The sequence below is a fragment of the Hyperolius riggenbachi genome, chromosome 12, assembly GCF_040937935.1.
Source record: "Hyperolius riggenbachi isolate aHypRig1 chromosome 12, aHypRig1.pri, whole genome shotgun sequence".
Classification (NCBI taxonomy): Eukaryota; Metazoa; Chordata; class Amphibia; order Anura; family Hyperoliidae; genus Hyperolius; species Hyperolius riggenbachi.
In genome coordinates, this window is record NC_090657.1 from 160,257,645 (window position 1) to 160,273,788 (window position 16,144).

General features: G+C 43.5%; 2 protein-coding genes across 33 annotated transcripts in view; one reads left to right on the forward strand and one right to left on the reverse strand.

The window, feature by feature from the left end:
- The window catches only part of GATA5 (GATA binding protein 5), a 2,064,317-nt gene that overhangs the window by 557,204 nt on the left and 1,490,969 nt on the right, over positions 1 to 16,144 (forward strand). The window contains exon 1 of one of the 32 annotated variants that reach the window (XM_068262915.1): positions 6,399 to 6,485. The exons of the other annotated variants lie outside the window; for them this stretch is intronic. The gene's annotated coding sequence lies outside the window, so the exon portion shown is untranslated. Of the gene's footprint in view, positions 1 to 6,398; positions 6,486 to 16,144 lie in introns of those variants that run through there. 32 annotated transcript variants of the gene reach the window in all.
- Positions 1 to 16,144, reverse strand: part of NTSR1 (neurotensin receptor 1) — a 280,712-nt gene that overhangs the window by 130,102 nt on the left and 134,466 nt on the right. The gene's annotated exons all lie outside the window — the stretch shown is intronic.

The window sequence follows — 16,144 nt, forward strand, 5'->3', positions numbered from 1 at the left end:
ACCTCCCTACTTGTTCCAATCGCCGCTGCTCATTTGCAGCTGATCTCGGTCCGCATAGCTGCTGATACACACTCTACTTCGTCTGTATAGCCGCTGATACACACTTTACTTCGCCTGCATAGCCACTGATACACACTCTACTTCGTCTACATAGCCACTTATACACACTCTGCTTCATCTGCATAGCCGTTGATACACCCTCTACTTCGCCTGCATAGCCGCTGATACACACTCTACATCGACTGCATAGCCGCTGATACACACTCTACTTCGTAGAGCGTGTATCAGCGGCTATGGAGACGGAGATCATCAGCAAGTGAGCGGCGGTGATTGGAATGAGCAGGGAGGTGAGTTACTAATACAGGCTTCCCTGCGCTAACTCTGCATAGAGGGGGGAGCACGGAGGTGAGCCCCGGGAAGAGGAAGGGGGAGAAGTCGGGCTTCCCTCCAGCGGCTGAGTCTCGGTGTGGCCGCGGCTCCCCCCCCCCTCCATTACTGCACCCCCTCAGGGCAACGGCACGTCTCGCACTGGCCGGAAGCATCCGATCTGACGCAAGTTCTGCAACGTGGTACCGCAAGTATCCCAAGCACTGCTTAAAGTGAGTCTAAAGTGGTTTTATAAATAAAAAACTGATACTCACCTAAGTAGAGGGAAGGCTCTGGGTCCTACTGAGCCTTCCTGTTCTCCCACCAGGCTCCTCATTCCCCCACAGGTTCCTCCGTTTGAACTGCGGGCGACTTCGTCAATCTTTGGAAGCACTAAGGCTTCCGAAGACGGCGGCTCGGTACTGTGCGAGAGAGGGCGCTCACACTTGTTCATTATGGAGCGGCCCGTCTTCGGAAGCCCGAGTGTTTCGGAAGATAGCCAAAGTCTCCCCAACCCGGAAAAGAGCAGTCCATGACTGAACAGTAGTAGACTGCTAACGGGGGAGCCTGCGGGGGAACGCGGACACTGGGAGGAGAATGGGAAGGCTGTATCGGACCCAGAGACTTCCCTCTCCTTAGGTGAGTATCTGTTTTTTATTTCATTATGCTTAAGGCTCCCTTTAACGAATGGTGCTTGGAGTAATGGAAGTCTATGGCTGGCATATTAAGTGTGAACGCCTGATCATGGTGTTTCGTGCCGCGCATATGTGGACCGGCTGGAATCTCATTGAGTAAGTTGCTGAACAGCAGGAAGGAAGGGGGGCGGAGAGATTGGGGGATGGTGCTATGCATGCCTTTGACCCTGTCGGCACACTTCGCTAGATGGCATATGATTGTCATTTTTTGCATTGTGGTGGGATGTGGCAGGGGCATAGCATCACACTGCAACGCACAACAAAAAACCTCAAAATGTACTTAAAGTAACCCAAACGCTAACCAACTAGACATGTCACCATATCCAGTGGTGACTTTCCGCAAGCAATGCATGATACCACCAACTCCCCATTCCAAGGTAACCCCACAACCAGTGCTTTCAGATTTAAAGCCAACTTAAAAATGACCATAAATTAGACAATGGCCACCAGACCAACCATCAGATAGATCCCTCTCTGATCCAATCTGATCACAGAAGGATGAATGAATAAATAAATGTTTGAAAAGTATTCATACACCAATATTTGCCATACACAAATATACACATCTCAAGGAGTTTGAGATGATGCTATTCACAATATGGTTAACAGGAAACACCAGCTTACATAAAAGGCAACACTACGTGTCGTAATAGTCTTACGTCAAGCCATGGTTTCCATCACCACACAGCCCGTTAGATCTCCTATCAGGGAAACACTTCAGCCAGTAGATAAATATAGCTGTGACTTCTGTTCGCTTTAATCCTTCACATTTCTGGTCCACAAAACGTTTTCTAAAAGGACTTTTACCAGCATGAGTCATAAACTGCGGATCACACACCAAGAATGATTACAAAAGACGTGATATAAGGATGACACTTCCTCGGATGGCTAAATAAAGGGCCTTCCTAGGCATCTGAGCATTCAGCGAATGAAAGAGAGTGCTTTGGTATTTTCTTTGAATTCTTAACGTCATTCCACGTAGCTCAGGAGGTCAATACAGCCGTTTATGGGAGAGGCACACTGGGGTATTACTGAACAGTTACAATGTTGTACGCTCACATAAACATTGATCTGTTAGTCCAACAAAAAGCTAGACTTCTGAAGACTATTGATTAATCAATATTCTACCTGGATACCTCCAGGAGCTCTGGATATTCTATGGAGGACTCATAGATAAAGAGATGCAAATTGAGATCCAACCGATATCAGGCTGCTTTTTATATTGCAAATGTCTGTCTATGCACTATCACTATAGCTCCCCTTACTGCATGCTTAGCGTGCCTTATCAGAGTTAACATGCCTTATCAGCTTTAGCGTGCCTTATCAGAGTAGCATAGCGAGCACTCTGAACTTATGTCTGCTAATTGGCAATGTTGAGAGCTCCACTCGTCCTGACCTGAGCCCCTGCCGGTCCAGTCACTTTGAAAGACATTATCCCCGCACTTTGATATGCCCAATAGGCTGCCTGTCACTTGACAGGAAACTTAACAGGCAGCCTATTGGGCCAATCAAAGTGTGGAGATAATGTCCTTTAAAATGATTGGACCCGCAGGGGCTCAGGGCATAACGAGTGGAGCTCTGGTCATTGGCAATTAGCTGGCACATTCGGAGCTCTCGCTATGCTACTCTGATAAGGCACGCTAACGCTGATAAGGCACGTTAACTCTGATAAGGCATGTTAACTCTGATATGGCACGCTAAGCATGCAGTAAGGGAAGCTATAGTGATAGTGAATCAACCCCTTAGTCCTCAACATCCCTTATTTCCCATGTTTAAAAAAAATGCATTCACTTCCGTCTCCTGCAGGATATCAGCTTGGCGATCCAACCGCATTATCTAGTATCCCCATAGGAAGGAGGCCAGCATAGTCCAGGCTCCAGTGTACACTGCAGCAATTGTGCTTCAAACAGCAGGGACCTCTGCTACTCTCTTACCAAACTAGCAGGGCTGGAGCTACCATAGGAAAAAGTGGGCAATTGCCCCAGAGCCTGTAGGGGCCCCCAAGGTGTCCCTCCCCATCTTAACTGTTGCTCCCCAGGGACTCTGCAGAGTCTGTTAAGTTGGGAGGTGATTGGGGGAGGGTCAGCAGCCAGCTCAGGGGCCCAGGAGGGAAATTTGGCTGCAACAAAGGGCCTCTAATGGCGTTTTTTGGTCGGGGTGACTGTTGGGGGCCCCCAGGCTAATTTTGCCCTAGGGCCCAATTGTTACTTGAACAGGCCCTGCAAACTAGGGCCTATTTCACTGCACTTAAAATGATCTCACCTTGCTTATTTTTCACCTCAAGTACAAGGAGAGATAAATTATAATTTAAAGAGAACCTGAGGCGGAACATTACAGTAAAATAAACAAACTTACTGGGAGAACCTCCCTGAGAAGATCGAGCCGCTTCTTGATGCCCCACGTCTCTCCTTTCATTCACTGGCAAGCAGCTTTACTTTTGTGACACCTTTTTGTGTGTACAGAGAACACAGAGGAGGGAAAATGGGTGGGTGAAAGGTGGGGTAGAGCCAGTAGGATGGCCTGAGGGGGGCAGGGAGAGCCAATAGTATGGCCTGAGAGGCAGGGAAGGGGCGTTAAGCAGGAGTGCCTCTCCTGCTAAGGAACCATCTTCCATATAAGATTGCAGACAAAATACTTGTTGGCAGGTAGGTTTGGGAGATTAGCAGGGGGCACAGAGAGCATCGCGGAGGGCACACAGAGGCATGTCCTTTAGATGGGAACATACCTCTGTGTCCCATTTGTGCCCATAGCATCCACCTCAGGTACACTTTAAAACACACCTGACCACCAGAAGCAAAAATATCTAAGGTGAGCAGAGAGTTCATGTTGGATCCACATACCTCTGTGCATTATCCGTTCCTCTCCTCATTCCTCCCGGGTCCCAGGTATAACTCCGTGAAAAATGGGACTGAAAGGGTGTATACAACAGTTGTTCATGGCAACAGTACATTTTTTGGTGTAGACAGGTCCATAAGTATTTGGACAGAGACAACTTTTTTCTTATTTTAGTTTTGTACATGGCCACAATTAATTTTCAATGAAACAACTCAGATGCAGTTGCAGTGCAGTTTTCAACTTTCATTTGGTGGGGTGAACAAAACAACTGCATAAATATGTGAGCCAACTAATGTTTTTTTTTAACAAAATCCCTTCATTTCAGGTTCTCAAATTGACGCAAAGGCTATTTCATGGGCAGCTGTGGGCAAGTCTGTCGTTATGTCATTATAAATTAATCAGATAAAAGCCTGGAGCTGATTTGAGGTGTGGTGCTTGCATGTGAAAGATTTTGCTGTGAACAGACAACATGCGGTCAAAGGAGTTCTCCATACAGGTGAAAAAAACCATCCTTAAGCTGCAAAATTTCATTGTGGTAATGTACAGAACCAAAATTATAAAAAAAAGTTAAATATTTATGAACCTAAATAATAAATCCCAAATAATTCCAGGAGAACACAATAATACCTACATAGAGAAGGAGACCTTGTTTCTCTCTTTGCAAACCTGGCATTATTATGGCAAGCATTTTCAGTTTGTCTTAAGGTGGCCACTAATGGTCCAATTGTTAGCGAAAAATCGTTCGAGCGATCAGAAATTCTGATTGGAAGTGAAATATTGTAATACATCGCTCACTACACCATCAACGAACCAATCTTTGCTTCCTATCTATCACAACCAACAAGAAAATCTAAATTTTGGTTCGACGAAAATTCATTCGGGCGACATTTTTTTCACTCGTTCATAATCGATTGTGTCCACCAATGGAGATTATTTACAGCCAATCCGATCAGAATTTCTGATCGCTCGAACGATTTTTCGCTAGAAATTACGACCGTTAGTGGCTACCTTTAAGGTGGCCACTAACAATCCAATTTCAAGCGAAAAATCATTAGAGCAATCAGATAATTCTGATTGGAAGAAAAATCGTTCACTACACCATCAACAAAGGAGACACCTCTGTGACCGAAGAGTTTATTGTTCTGTGACAAAGGAGACACCTCTGTGACCGAAGAGTTTATAGTTCTGTGACAAAGGAGACACCTCTGTGACCGAAGAGTTTATAGTTCTGTGACAAAGGAGACACCTCTGTGACCAAAGAGTTTATAGTTCTGTGACAAAGGAGACACCTCTGTGACTGAAGAGTTGCTTTGTGCAGTCAAACGATTGAGTACGTAGGTAAAAGCTGTTACGGTACAATGAATGGATAATAAACTGTTTATCTTCCTGACTGTAGCTATTTTTTTGTGTGTTTATATGTCACGTTTCGGAACGTGTTAGCAGCTGTGGAAATCCTGTTTATATTTTCCAGCTTTCCTGTTTTCCCTCCTTGCAGAGCAACCTGTAACACATTTTACATCGAATAAAGGCTGATTCGTTAGGCAGAGACATTTGGTAGCCCCCTTTGCTCTCCTTACACATCACGTAAAACCAGACTGAACATTCTCGCTCTTCCTCCTCCGAGTTCACGACTCATTGTTCAGTAAACACAAGTCACACCGCATCCGCCAGAACATCAACAAGGCCAGCGGTGGTAGAAAACGCTGCCTGTCTTTGTTGATTGCAGCCGCAAAACAGAGCTCAAGAAACAATAAGCTCTGCGTTCTGTACAATGCATTAGCTGCTCCATTAGCAGCCCCCTGACTCCAGTTCTCCAGACTTCTACCCATCCATCGGTTTGTTTACCGCAAACAAAATCTTCTCCTGATTTCACAGGTGATATCGTTATAAGGGTGAAGATCAAAGTCCGCCGTTGGGCCTATTTTCTGTTGCAGGCTTTGCTGGAGGTTCCCCTGTGGATGCATTAACCAATGGCAGTACTGGAATCTCTCTCTGAAGAATACATGCCGTAGCTATGATCTATGAGGGAAAGGTGTCAGGAAACGCTGTTGTAGCAATTGTAGCAGTCAAAGGCTTGCTTTTCTAAGCTGGAAGAGACAGAAATAAAAAAAAAAAGACTTGCTCTGGTTGATGTTTAAAGGACCACTCCAACGAAAAAAGTAAACTGTTGAAATCTGACAGAACCAAGAGGTTTTGGACTAGTCAATCTCCTCATGGATGATTCTCAGGGTTTTCGTTGTTTTCAAAAGCATTTCCTGAATGGCAGTAGCTAAGTCTAACTGCCTATTTAGTGCGTAAGTGAGTAAGGAGGCTGGCTGGTATCTTATTATTTTGGCAGTTAAACTGTCGTTGAGGTGCTGCAGGAGATGCCAGTGCTATATAAATACATAATAATAATATGGTAGGACATTTTGCTATGACTATGGTAGGATTAGATTGTGAGCTCCTCTGAGGACAGTCAGTGACATGACTATGTACTCTGTAATATGCTGCAGGAGATGTCAGTGCTGTATAAATACACATGGGGCATGTGTATGGACAAAGGACAGAGCATGTAGCCAGTGGTGGACAAGTGGCGGCCACGGACAGGTAATGTATAGTGCACTAGGCATCGGGGGAAGGGCACACTGAACATCTCTCTCTAATCAGATTCGATCAGAGAGAAATCTGTCTCTTGGTTGAATTTGCCCATCATCACTAGATGATGCCTCCAGACTTTATCACATAATAATTCCGGGATGCATTTTTATCTCGGCCTTGCTCACAAAACACACACCTCCATGATGACTAATGTGCTTTAAAGGTTTATTGAATAACTGCTAAAATAAAACCTCAAGTATTTAGTAGCTCTTGGTTACCAGGTGGCAGCCGTCAGCAGGAGAGCAGCAGCTAGATGTGTGAAAGCACAACACCTTATCGCTGCTGAATAACCCCTTCATTCACCGCGCTATCGCCTTGGTAGCGAGCTGCTTTTCAAGGCCTTGTGCCATCGCACTCACGTGTTCCTCATCTCCACCTGTGCCCAGCATGGCCTCGGAGGCACAACATCTACTCCACCAACCTCGGTTGGATGAGGGATGGAGGGAGCTCTCACTTGGCAGAGTTACTGCAGGGGTGTGCAGAGTTCTGGAACATTTAGATCTTTGTACCAGTCTCTAATGCGCTATAAAACTCAGCAGCAGAAGGTTGTAGTGTGATGTAGGAAACCACAGTAACATGAGTTATAGCTTCATTATAGAAGCCGGGCCACAGGTGGTTTAAGAGGGAAGGCAGCATTACCAAAATCATCATCAAACTACAGACTTTACTGCTTATTCACAGACATTTTATAAGGAGGATTATAATGGTCAGTTAAATATCATGATGTATTTATATAGCACTGACATCTTTTTTGCATCACATTACAGAGTACATAGTCATGTCACTGACTCTCCTCAGAGGAGCTCACGGTCTAATCCTTCCATAGTCATAGTGTAATGTCCTACCATATTATTATTATTATTATTATAATAGCACTGACATCTTCTGCAGCACATTACAGAGCACATAGTCCTGTCACTTGCTGTCCTCAGAGCTCACACTCTAATCCTACCATAGTCATAGTCTAATGTCCTACCATATTATTATTATGTATTGATATAGCACTGACATCTTCTGCAGCACATTACAGAGTACATAGTCATGTCCCTTGCTGTCCTCAGAGGAGCTCCAATCTAATCCTACCATAGTCATAGTCTAATGTCCTACCATATTATTATTATTATGTATTTATATAGCATTGCCATCTTCTGCAGCGCTGTACAGAGTACATAGTCATTTCACTGACTGTCCTTAGAGCTCACAATCTAATCCTACCATAGTCATAGTCTAATGTCCTACCATATTATTATTGTTTATTTATATAACACTGACATCTAATGCAGCATTTCAAAGTAACCTCAATCTGTTGAATGTTGAATGGGTTGTGTAATCAAAAGTATAAATGGGTCGGCACCACCAAGTAGTAAATATAGCTCTTTTATTCCAGCAGTAACAGACGCTGTTTCGGGCTAACAAGCCCTTTATCAAACTGCTGATAAAGGGCTTGTTAGCCCGAAACAGCGTCTGTTACTGCTGGAATAAAAGAGCTATATTTACTACTTGGTGGTGCCGACCCATTTATACTTTTGATTGCCGTGATCCCAAGAGACACTGGGACGGGGTCGTGGCACACCTCTTTGAGCTAAGGTGCTCCTCACTTCACCTTTTTGAATGGGTTGTGTAATTCAGTAGCCGAAGGTGGATGCAAAAGTAGATACTTACCTAAAGCGAGGGAAGCACCAGGTTCCTTTTGAGGCTCCCCTCTCTGCTCTGCTTTTCCAGGTTGCTGAATGCAGCTCCTCTTCTGTATTCTTGGCCATGCTGTAGATGCTCGAGCCCAGGCATGCACAGTAGCCGGAGCCGCGGGCCCTGTCCTACTGCACATGCACCTCAATACCTCTGCAATCCACGCTGCATTCCAAAAGCTGTTGGCCAAAGCTTCCTGGACGCAGGGGCGAGAGAATACAAGAACCAATAGTGCAGACTGTGCCCACAGTTGAATGACTGCACAATACACATATACACTTACTGGAAAGCTTCTTGTGTAGTAGCACGTAAAAGTTAACACAATTCTGCTTGTCATTCAAATAATGCCATTTAGAAAGAGGGATTGCATGTGGAAAAAACAGGATTGCCCCTGTATCTTTTTGAGGCTGAGACTAGGGTGGAATTATAATGACCATCCGTGCTGCTGAGTACTCTCTCATAAAGCTAAAAACGAAGAACAAGAACCGAGAGCCCCAATATAGTGTAGTATTTTAGTCAATTGTGTAGTTTAAAATTAAAAATATCAGTAGTTATACTCACAAGGATGGGTCACCACACAGGCAACCACTGGCAAGGCAGGTGGGGAGAATTATGACCTGACTCTACTCAGGTTTAAGAAATCGCTCTCTGTAGATAGGAAGAAATGGGGATACACCCCTCCACCAAGGGTGGACTAGACTGGTTGCAATTTGTATACAGAGGCGCCAAAAGGGATAAAAACGATCAAAATCAGTTTAAAAGGGGGAAGTTGCCTCCCTCAAAGAAAAACAGACTAAAGAACGTCACTGTAAATCACATTATTACAATCTCCAAGGTGCAACACGTTTCGCAGGTCACAATCCTGCTTCATCAGGCTATTAACTGGAGACCGCAAAATAGGGTCTGTACTGGGGCCAAGTGCCTCTGTCTAATGCGTTGCACCTTGGAGATTGTAATACACGTGATTTACAGTGACGTTCTTTAGTCTGTTATTCTTTGAGGGAGGTAAGTCCACCAAACTTCCCCCTTTTAAACGGATTTTAATCGTTTTTATCCTTGTTGGCGCCTTGGTATACAAATTGTAACCCTCTCATAAAGAGCCACCCACTGATCTTCAGATACTGAGCTCCCATCATGCTCTGCAGAAAAATTTGATATACTGTAACTGTAGTAAATTCAGGAGCCCCTGACAAAGCCAAAGCAAAACCAGACGGAAAGAGCGAAGGCAGCCGAGGTAACTTGTGTACCTCTGTTTATATGCCCTCGTGCTATGTTGGGTCCATAAGCCATATGGGCCCATAATGTAAGTGTGATGTTATACTTGTGGTATGGGATAAAAGTGTGCTTTTACTAAGAAATTAGTGTACACTTAAAGATTTTTCTATTTTTTGTTCACACTTGATACTTTGCAATCATCATGGACGATTTGCAGTCATCACAAATTACCTGAGATAACATCTGGGATGTGAACCCAAGTGATTGATGTGCTGATAAGCTTAGATTTAAAAATAGTCCTGTTGCGCAAAATTAAAAAAACACAAAAGTCCAATTATTCCTGCTGCCAATCTATATTGTTGCTCCAATACGCCAATCCAATAGTTAAGATTCAATTTCCATGGAGATCAGCGCATATCATACACCACCACCACACCACTTGCAGGTAAACTCACAGAATATGCAGATCATACAAAATGATCATATGCCTATATGTTAATCCTTCCAGACCGTCTGGTTTAGTCTGGGCTCCAATGGGTCTTGTTCCTGCCTCTCCCTCCGTTATTCCAGTGCATGCAAAAATAAATCACCTTCGCATAGCGTAATACCATCTATAAAAAACTTTTATTGCAGTTATATGATTCCAAAATTAAAACTCACATTTGTTCCAACTTCCATGTATGTCTACTAAAGGCATACAAAGAAGCACAGGTTTGGTATTCACAGATGGATTGCTCGAGCAGCTCACTCCACGCAGCACCGCTGTACCACACACTCATGATCTTATCAGCTGGGTCACTACAGTTAAAGGGAATAGTGGCTCTGCACCGTCTAGGCGAAGCCGGCCTCTGCACCGTCGGGGACTGGGAGCCAGTGGCTGAGAGCGGAGCTGTGGCGAGGGACGTTGCGTCTGCTGGGGGTAGGAGGAGGCGCCGGGCAAGTAGATGTCCTTTTTGTATGCAGCTCGGACACTCCCTTTAAGGTGGCCATACATCAGGCGATTTTGGAGGCTGATCGAGGTAAATCAGTGCCGCAACATGTCCGCCCAGTCAATAGGATCGATCGGACATGCTGGAAATATCATTCACAAGTGCTCAATCTGGTACGTGGTGGTAATGGGGTTCAATATCACAACGTCCCCCCAAGTGTACAGTGTCCCCCTATGCCTGTGTGCAGTGTTTTAAAGTTTCATCTAAATGCCGGAGTGACTCCTATCCTCCTCCGCTGTCAACGGCATGTCCACCGTCACTGCGAGTGCCACATGTGAGGTCATAATACACGCATGGTGACACAGGCACTCGCGGTGATGGTAGACATGGCTGTGACGGCGGAGGTAAGGAATCACGCCAGCAGAGAGGTTAAAGGCGGCTAAGCAGGCTGTGGAATTGGCGATGCTAGGCTTTTCATGCTGAAGTCTATTGGAAATCCGTCTGCCATGTATGGGCAGGCAAAAGATCCCTCATTGATCAGATTCGATTAGAAAGAGATCTGGTCGATCTGCCCATACACCGACTGATGTGTGGGCACCTTTATAATAAAATTCTACCTGATTCTGGGGATGGTAAACATCTACTGTTACCCAAGATCACTGTGGTGTCAAGAGAACTTGGAGATACCTTATATACTTGAATATAAGTCGACCTCGTGTATAAATCGACTCCAATATTCAACCCTCTAAAGCTGGAATTTTCTATTGACTCAAGTATAAGTCTACCCTGCAAAGTTAATGGCTGCACTTGGGGACAAGGAATGGTTAACCTATTTTGGTTCCTGGACGTAGAAACTACGTCCAGGAACCATGCGCGCTACCGCGGCCGATCGCGCGCGTGCACGCGCACTCCCGGCCGCGGATTCGGTAGCCAGGGAATCAATGTATCGGGCTATGATGCCCGATCACTGATTCCTCTCCCCCGCTGAAAAAGCGACAGCTTCTCTCGGAAGCTGCGCCTTTTCTGGCCGTTCCCTCTCCGATGCGCCACTCTAAGCGTGTGTTACGCTTAGAGTGACGTCATGTAAACAAACTCATGGCCGCCATCTTGTGGCCAAAAAGTAATACTACAACTGAAAATAAAAATAAATTAAAATGAACACACATTTACAATATAAATCTATTGTTTACCCCCCACCCTCCCAAAACTACCCAAATAAAATGTTTACTATAAAAAAAAAAACCATTACAATAAAAAAAAAAAAAAACATGTAAATATTTACCTAAGGGTCTAAACTTTTTAAATATCAATGTAAAGATGAAATATTTCTATATTTTTTTATTTTAAACTTGTTAATAGTGATAGATGCAAAATGGAAAAAAATGCACCTTTATTTCCAAATAAAATATTGTCGCCATACATTGTGATAGGGACATAATTTTAACGGTGTAATAACCGGGACATATGGGCAAATACAATACGTGAGTTTTAATTATGGAGGCATGTATTATTTTAAAACTATAATGGCTGAAAACTGAGAAATAATGAATTTTTCCATTTTTTTCTTATTCTTCCTGTTAAAATGCGTTTACAGTAAAGTGGCTCTTAGCAAAATGTACCCCCCAAAGAAAGCCTAATTGGTGGCGGAAAAAACAAGATATAGATCAGTTCATTGTGATAAGTAGTGATAAAGTTATAGGCTAATGAATGGGAGGTGAACATTTCTCACGTGAAAACCACGGAACCTGAATGGGTTAATGACTGCATAAAGTATTGCAGCCATTAACCCCGCCTGTCCCTTAAAGAGAAGGTTCAAGCAAAATAAAAAAAATGAGTTTCACTTACCTGGGGCTTCTACCAGCCCCGTGCAGCCATCCTGTGCCCTCGTAGTCACTCACTGCTGCTCCAGTCCCCCGCTGGAAGCTTGCCGACCCACATTGCTTACATTTTTACGCATTCCCGCTAGTGCAGGAACATTAACACATACGCATACATTTTTACGCATTGAACCAGTAATGCGTAAAAATGTATGTGTTAATGTTCCTGCACTAGCGGGAATGCGTAAAAATGTACGCAATGCTGCCGGCCGACCTCCAAGGTCGGCAAGCTTCCAGCGGGGGACTGGAGCAGCAGTGAGTAACTACGAGGGCACAGGATGGCTGCACGGGGCTGGTAGAAGCCCCAGGTAAGTGAAACTCATTTTTTTTTATTTTGCTTGGACCTTCCCTTTAAGTGCATCCAGTAACTCCTCCAGGCCCCCAAGTGCTGCAATTATTCACTCCCTTTTATGCAGCCCAGTATTTCCCCCCTGCTCCTTTCCTTGTTAATTGCTGTGACCAGGACTTTTTGATCTGTGTTTTCTTGGCATTTCCTGTCCTCAAAGTGTCACTTACCACACAGGAAATTGCTGCAAATGGGATGTCACTATTTGTACACACATTACTCAGTGTGCTTAGTGTGCTTAGTGTTACACGTGATTCGTGTATAGGTCAACCCCTATACTTTTATTTAGTGAATCAGACCTAAATTTCTAGACTTATACTCGAGTATATACAGTATTTTTATTTTATATTTTAGAACGTCATTGACCACTATAAAACTGACGACAACAGATTAACATTTCGGGCCCCTTTTCAATTAACTTTTTCATCAACGTTTTCTCCTAGGTGATATTTTAACACCTTAGCAATAAAAGGCCTTTTAAGTCGCCAGCAAGCAAAAAAATGCTCAGAATTTATAAAATAATAATAATAATTTTGACAGTACCTTTTCACCTACTTGTTGGTACTTTTCCAATTGCAGAGTGCTGAAAAGTCATTTTAAAACGAATTTGAAAAATTATCTCCCAGGAGGAATCTTAGGAGAAAAAGTGAATGAAAACAAGGTCCCATTTCATTGTTTATGTTTTGATTGTACGCAGACTGGCACTTTAAGAGCGACGGAACCTTTTAGCGTTGGGAATACTAATGTAATCAACAACTGGCTACTCAGATGGAGAATGGATTTTTCAGCTAGCCATAGGCTGTTATAACAGCTTGTATTTTTAGTTCTGTTTTGATTAGAAGCACCGTTAAAACGCACCTCTAAATATCACCTCTCCTGCTGTGGAAATCCTGCTTCTATTTTGCAGCTTTTCTGCGGGGTAATCTGCAACACTTACTCATCATACCTGTTTTATGGCGTATAAAGGCGGGACCATTAATGAGAGATATTCCTCTACCCCCCTGCGTTCAGAACATCTCTATAACCAGATTGCGAGCTCTCCTGCCCCCCTCTGTGACCTCACAGCTCATTGTTCCATCTATACCAGCCCTGAAAGCTCTGAATCCTTCAGAACTTCCACAAGGCCAGCGATTGTATAGAACGCCGCTCCTCTTTGTTGGTGGTTGCTACATAACCCTGGCCAGGAATAGTCACAATGAAACAATAAATCCCACATCATGTAAAGTACATTAGCTGCTTCATTCACAGCTCCCCCCCCCCCCCCCCCCCGGAAATAATCAACCGGCTCACTTGTAGATTATTGCAACCAATTATTTTCTCAACCTGCGAAAAAGCTACAAGATGCTGCTGAAATACCGAGAACAAAGACTCGCATTATTACCTTTTCTAAGACATATACGAACAGATTATATTAGTTTTTGTTCCCAGACTATCAGCATTTGTTTTGGAACACAGATATTGGCATTAACTTTAATTTAAAGTCCTGCCGTCTCCCCCCCTCACACACACCTCTTCAAGGCCTTTGTACACCAATGAAATGATCAAGTTGACACTCATCTTCCTAATACTAATGAGCACACTTATCAAGATTAGTGCAAAGAAACATGGAGCAAAAATGGTGTATGAGAACTACATTCATAGAGATGTTTAGAACAACCAATCAGTATTCTTCTGCTTGACATCAACAACTGTTGCACCAGTTTTGTTACAATTTTCCAGGGGGCACTGGTGAGTCACATGGTGAAACATGTAGAGTGAGTCACATGGTTAAACATGTAGAGTGAGTCACATGGTGAAACATGTAGAGTGAGTCACATGGTGAAACATGTAAGGCAGACCTAACGCAGTAAAAATGGGGAGTACTGGCTGGAGCATGCGAATCAGTGATTGGGCGAAGCTGTCGATGGGTGCAGCTGGCTTGAGAGCAGGGAGGACCCTTAGTGATCTAACCATTGTCATGAGACTTTGTTTAACCAGTTAATGTCAAACTGACTAATTAAAACGCCCTGTTTGAGCCTGTTAACGGCAACAGGACGTTTTAATAAGTCGCTCGCTCCCACCATCACGCCGCACGTGTGCGCGCTGCTCTTGCCGCCGTTACCCGTCCGGACTCTGTGTTCTGTGATGGGGGAAGAGGACAAGCGGTCCTCTACCCAATCGCAATGCCTGGAATGAATGGATATGCCCGCGATCAGCGGCCACATCCATTCATAAGACAGGAAGCCATCACAGTTCAGTAAAATGTAAAAAAAAAAAGTGAACACTTCCTATAAAACAGGAGAGTGTTCACTAGCGCCATCTTGTAGCCAAAAAGTAAAATTACACATACATGCACATACATACACTTATTTACAATATTAATAAAATTAATTACTTACACTTCCAAAGCCCCCCCCCCCCCCCAAAAAAAAAAAACACTTGTAAAAAAAAATCAGTTTAAAAAAATAAATAAATAGTTGCTTTGGGGAGTCATCTTTTTTAATCTATATTTTATGAGGGAATATTACTATAACTTTACTACATAGGGGCTTGCAATTATGGACCGGACAAAAAACAAAACAGAAAAATAACACCTATATTTCCACATAATATATTAATAATCGGGACAACTGGGCAAATAAAATGTGTCGTTTTTATCCACATGAGAACGTTTAATTTTAAAACTATAATGGCCGAAAACTGATTAACAATGAATTTTTTCCATTATTTTCTTCTTTTTCCCATTAAAACGCACTTAGCATAAACAAATTCTTAACAAAATGTACTACCCAGAGAAAGCCTAATTGGTGGCAAAAAAAACCAAGGTATAGATCATTTTGTTGTGATAAGTACTAATAAAGTTATTAGGGAATAAAAGGGAGGAGCACTGACAGATGAAAATTGCTCTGGTCCGTTAGGGTAAAAACCACTTGGGAGTGAACTGGTTAAAGTGAACCCGAGGTGAAAATAAATTGATAATATAAACAATTCTAACTATCCTCCTACTCCTAAAATATATTTTATGTTGAAACGTTTACAAAGTAGATTTAATGTTTTATTGTCTCCGTGCAATGGCAGTCTATTTAGGGCCCATTCACACTTGCAAACACAAAACATGTACAAGTTTTAATATTTTATAATGAATTTAATGTGTGACATAATTGAAAGTGCCTATTGAAAAACAAACTGTAAACGGGATCTCCCTCTACACAAGCAGGAGCTTGCCCTGAGATAGAATAGGAGTGCACTCGCGCTGACCATTCAGACCAGGCTGACAGATGTCAGCCAATAAGGGAAGAGGTAAGCAACAGATGACCAATTGAAAGGTCCCTAAGCACAACCAATAGGTGAGGAGGACTAAGGCCACATGGGATACCCACGTCATGTGGGAAATTAGGGGAAAGACCAATGAGGGCACCGTGGTGCAAAGGGAGATGGGAAAGGGGGCGGCAACCAATGGCCGCAAGTAGGATACAAATCAGCCCGGTAAATCGTCCAACCTCCGTGCCCCTGAAGAGTCACAAGACAGTGACGAAATCGATCGGGCAGAGGTGGACGTGCTGGGCGACACAAACA